We start from the raw sequence: 6,076 nt of genomic DNA on the forward strand, positions 1-6,076 counted from the left end.
ATCACAGAGTCAAGAGTGGCTTAGGGCTCTTATGTGATTATATGTGATACTTGTGTCAGATATTTACTGACACAAGTTCATTTAGTATGTGTATCCAATCTCTTTTTTCAATGTGCTGTGTTCATTACATTCGTTTTATTTTAGTTATCAAATAATAAAATATGTTTATAGGTTCAGTTACAAATGTTTCTTATAATACCTTTCCTCAGTAAAGTCATAGTTTTCTTAATTATCAATCCACTACTTTGAGGCTTATATTTTAAGAAAATATCTTTTATGTCTTAAAAAATATAAAAGTGGTATAAATGTTTTATGAGTATTAACTTATAATTGCTACCTTCAATCTTTTCCGTATATAACTATACTGATATTACTATTCATAAAATATCGATATTTTAAGCTGATGTTCAATGTGTTTTGTTTGAGGATTACTCATATATAAGCCATATGTTAAAATAAAATATACTGTAATATTTGTGCCTGTCTCCCCAACAGACAGTGAGATATTTGAAAACATAAGTTCTTTTTGTGGTTCTTTTTATCCTTAATGCATGGTACAGAAAGGCACTTGCTATTTTATAAATAAATAATGGAATAAATTTACAAACGCTTACCACAGTTACAACCTAGAGCATGACTTTAATACTGATGTTCCAGACACCATTGAGTACCTTGGAGTGCTTCGGTGTCCTCATGAGAGGAGCTGTCTCTTGAACAGCATATAAAGTGTACTCTCAACACAAGTGTTTCTCCCAAAATGAATGTCATTCATATGCAGAAAAAAAGTGGTAGTGATAAAACTTTTTAGAATAGTAAAATTTGTACTGAATATGTCCTTTAAATAGTGCCCATTTTGATCGTAGCATGCAGAGCCATTTGCTCTTAAATTGTGAAACCAACAAGTTCAATTTTAAAAGACCTATAAAGGGGACAAAACTAGTAGAGTGCAGACTATTTAAGGATTAGAAACCAAGACATGATGACAGCAGTGAGCAAGTACTGCATGAGAGACGAGGGAGAGAGCAGAAGGGTGTGATTCTAGATGTAATTACATTGAATTGGGTATCAAGTTACCTTCAAACATCTCAGTCGATTACTCTTCACTGATTTTAGTAGAAAACTGTAGGTAGTTCATCTTAAAATATCTATAAACTCTAACCAGATTGGCTAAAATAGACATTTAGATAAAATCACCTCAGTAATGGTGAAGACTGACAGAGATTATTTCCTTTCCTGTCAATTCCAATGTAATTGAGATCCAGGAAAATACAAAAGTCCTATTTTTTAAGGAAAAATAGGTTTTGAATCACTTTAGTTTTGGTTTTATTTTAACTATACTATTTCTACACATATAACATCAGGATATCACTCTGAAGATCAGAGGTAAATAAAATTATCTTATCTCAGATCTTATACTCTCCTTATGGGCTCAAATGAAACTTTCAGTGTTTCTTATGGAAGAAACATTTATTTAGTTCTTCATTCAAATAAATTTAATTGGAAACTTATTAGGATTTGTGTTGGGAACAATTAATACATTTCACCCTCCACAACAAGTAGGACTTCATGAAATTATTATTTTTAGAATATATGTTGGGTTATATAATGTTTTACTTTTATTTTTTGAAAGAAGAATCCATGGCTCAGCGCCTGTGGCTCAAGCGGCTAAGGCGCCAGCCACATACACCTAAGGTGGCGAGTTCGAATCCCCAGCCCTGGCCCACCAAACAACAATGATGGCTGCATCCAAAAAAATGGCCGGGCATTGTGGTGGGCACCTGTAGTCCCAGCTACTTGGGGGGCTGAGGCAGGAGACTCGCTTGAGCTCAGGAGTTGGAGGTTGCTGTGAGCTGTGATGCCATGGCACTCTACCCAGGGGGATAGCTTGAAGCTCTGTCTCAAAAAAAAAAAAAAAAAAAAAAGAAAGAGGAATCCATTGAAAAACTATGCCTGAATATAGTTTCTCCTTTAAGAAATATGGCTTGTTAAAAAATTCTTTACACTTATCCAAATTACACATAGCTTTACAAAATAGGATATGATAATTGTGTATCTGACATAACTTGAAACTTGAGAATTATCATAATATAAATGAGTGCAATGTATATGTTGTGTTGGAAGGGCAATGAAAATGTCAATTAAGGAGAAATAGTGATTAACCACGTGAAATGCTACTGGTGGCATGAAGGTGGTAAGAGTGAAGAATGAACCTATTGGGGTAGAGCAAGATGGCACATAGCACACCTGAAGGATCAATAGGCTGAACTTTCCTAGTATGACTGGGGAAAGAAAGAGAACCAAACCATACCTAGTATGGGGACCTTAGCACTTAACTCGGGTGCACAGTGAGGTGGTGATATACTGGAGACAGTGTGTGATCTGGAGCAGTGGGGATTTGACACAGTGGGCAAGTCTTTGGGAGCTGAAAAGAATGGCCAGACCCCCAATGGAGGTCTTGGAATGGAGGAAGCCTATCTGCAGTTTTTAGTTCTTGAGGGACACTGTGCATTGAGTGGAAAGCTTGGAAGAGTGGGCACACTTGAACAGTATACAGCAGCCAGATTTGAGTGCCAGTTGGTGTGACTTTGCCATGGATGTGGTGCCAAGCCAGGAAGCCATACTGCAGAGGCCCCATATCCCAAGGGTGCCATCATGGGAAGGTCATGAAAGGAATAGGGCGCCAGCCCCATATACCAGAAGTGGTGGTTTCAAACCTGGCCCCAGCCAAAAAAACTGCAAAAAAAAAAAAAAAAAATTGATCTTCAGTTAGAGCCTGTGGCTCAAAGGGTAGGGCACTGGCCCCATTTGCTGGAGGTGGTGGGTTCAAACCCAGCCCTGGCAAAAAAAAAAAAAAAAAAAAATGAAGAAGAAGAAGGAAAGAATATAGGCATATGGGGGCACATTACTTAAACTGATGGAAGCCATTTACAACAAACCCACAGCTAAAATACTGAATGGAGTAAAACTGAAAGATTTCCACCTAGAACTAGAACCAGACAAGGTTGTCCTCTATCCCCACTACTATGTAACATAGTGCTGGAAGTTCTAGCCAATACAATCATGTAAGAGGACATCAAACTTTCTCTCTTTGCTGAGGATATAATCTTATACTTAGAGAACCCCAAAGACTCAACCACAAGAATCCTGGAAGTGATCAAAAAATACACTAATGTCTCCGGATATGAAATCAATGTCCACCAATCAGTACCCTTTGTACACGCCAAAACAGCCAATTCAAGAAGCTAATCAAAGACACAATTCCCTTCACAGTACCTTTAGGAAAAATGAAATAACTAATAATATACCTAACAACAGAGGTGAAGCACCACTATAAAGAAAATTATAAAACACTAAGAAAAGAAATAGCTGAAGATATTAAAAAATGGAAGAACATATTATGCTCATGGCTGGAAGGCATCAACATTGTTAAAATGTCTATACTTCCCAAAGGAATCTATAGATTCAATGAAATCCCCCATTAAAACACTAACACCATACTTTCAAGATTTGGAATAAATGATTCTACATTTTATATGGAAGCAGATAAGACCCTGTTTAGTCAAGGCACTTCTTTGTAATAAAACAAAGCTGGGGGCACCAGCCAACCACACTTTAGGCTATCCTACAAGGCCCTAGTGATCAAAACAGCTTGGTATTGGCGTAAAAACAGAGACATAGACACTGGCTGTTATTGGCATTTGGAACTGAATAGAAAACCATGAGATACAACTAATATCATATCGTACATCCACCTGATTTTTGACAAACAAAACAAAATCATTTACTGGGGAAAAGAATCCCTATTCAATAAATGGTGCCATCAGAACTGGATAACCAACATGCAAAAGACTGAAAATGGACACACACCTTTCACCACTCACAAAAAGTGATTCATGATAGACAAAAGATTTAAATCTAAGGCATGAAACAATAAAAATCCTGGAAGAAAGTGTGGGGAAAACACTTGAAAATATTGGCCTGGTGAAAAAATTTTTAAAGAAGACTTCTGTGGCAATTGTAACAACAACAAAAATAAATAAATGTGACTTAATTATACCAAATAGCTTCTGTACAGATAAGGAGACAACAACCAAAACAATTAGACAATCTTCAGAATGGAAAAAGATATTTGCATATTATGAATCAGATAAAAGCTTAATAACTAGGATCTACAAAGAACTCAAATTAACCAACAAAAAAAGAGTCAACAATCCCATATATCACTGGGCAAGAGACATGAATAGAGACTTTTCTAAAGAAGACAGATGAAAGGTTAACAAATGTATGAAAAAATGCTCATTGTCATAATCATCAGAGAAATACAAATCAAAACCACCTGAGATATCACCAAACCCCAGTGAAAATGGTCCACACCACAAAGTCTCAAAGCTGCAGATGCTGGAGTGGATGTGGAGAGAAGGGAAGACTTTTACACTGCTAGTGGGACTGCAAACTAATACAACCTTTTTAAAGGCAGTATGGAGAATCCTCAAAGAATTCAAATTAGACCTCCCATTTGATCCTGCAATCCTATTACTAAGCATCTACCCAAAAGTAAAAAAAAAAACAAAAACAAAACTCATTTTATCATAAGGACATTTGCACTAGACTGTTTATCACAGATCACCAATCCAGGGATTGATTAACAAGCTGTGGTATATGTATGTATGTGGTATATGTATATATGTCAGCCATTAAAAGAGATGGAGACTTTACATTTTTTGTAATAACCTGGATAAAGGTGGAACACATTCTTCTTAGTAAAGCATCACAAGAATGGAGAGGCAAGAATCCAATGTATTCAATTCTAATATGAAGGCAGTCAATGACATACATAATGTATGGTGGGGCATAGAGGAATAAGGGAGAGGGGAGGAGGAAGAGGGTCAGGGATCGTAGTGTATGGCCTACCTCTTAGGAGTGGGACACAATTATAAAAGGGATTTTACCTATGGCTCCTATGGCTCAGTGGGAAGGGCACCGGTCCCATATACTGAAGGTGGGACACAATTATAAAAGTATATGGGCCCCATATACTTAGGGGTGGGACACAACTATAAAAGGGATTTTACCTGTGGCACCTATGGCTCAGTTGGTGGGGCACCGGCCCCATATACTGAGGGTGGTAAGTTTGAACCTGGCCCCAGCCAAACTGAAACAAAAAAATAGCCCATTGTTGTTGTGGGTGTCTGTAGTCCTAGCTACTTGGGAGGCTGAGGCACTCTACCAAGGGCAATAAAGTGAGACTCTGTCTCAAAAAAAAGAAAAACAAGGAAGGGCTTTACTTAATAAATGCAGTGTAACCTAATTCTTTGTACCCTCAATGAATCCCAAACAATAAAAAAAAAAAGAATGAACCTATTTTTCAGCAATTTGAAAAGTTTCCTAATGTAAACTTCTAGGCTTTGAATGAAGGTATTTGTGTAAGCTTTTAAGTGCATTTTGCCTAAAGAATATTGCATCTGAGAAAAGAAAATGCTAATGTAGTAATAAGATTAAAATTTAAGGAACATACAGCACCAATGAAGAGCAAAAATATAAAATGATTTACAATGTAAAACTGAAAACTGCCATGACACAAAGCTGAAGAAATAAATACAATGACATATGTTGCAATGGACTTGAGTAGAAAGCATTGATGCTGAGCTAATTAGAACAAAATATTCCTTAAAGAGATAAATTTTTACTTGGCCCAGAAGGTCATGTTTAGGTTCCAAAAGGACAAGGAGGGAAACCATAAATATTGTGGGTTGATGCTTATAATTTATGAAGTGCAAATGGAAATGAGATTGGTTGGAAATTAAGCAATAAATATGAAGTCTAACTATTGATATTTACTGATTACCTGCAATATGCAAAACACTCACCAGTGCATTACCTTTATTATCTCCATCTCCTCAGTTGCTAATAACATTTTATATATTTATTTATTTAGAGACAGAATCTCACTCAGTCATCCTGAGGTTGAGTGCCATGGTGTCATAACTCAGGGCAACCTGAAACTCTTGGGCTCAACAGCTCCTCTTGCCTCAGCCTCCCCAGTAGCTGGGACTATAGATGCCTACCACAACACCTG

The sequence above is a fragment of the Otolemur garnettii genome, unplaced genomic scaffold (genome assembly GCF_000181295.1).
Source record: "Otolemur garnettii isolate 467f Iridium unplaced genomic scaffold, OtoGar3 scaffold00001, whole genome shotgun sequence".
Lineage (NCBI taxonomy): Eukaryota > Metazoa > Chordata > Mammalia > Primates > Galagidae > Otolemur > Otolemur garnettii.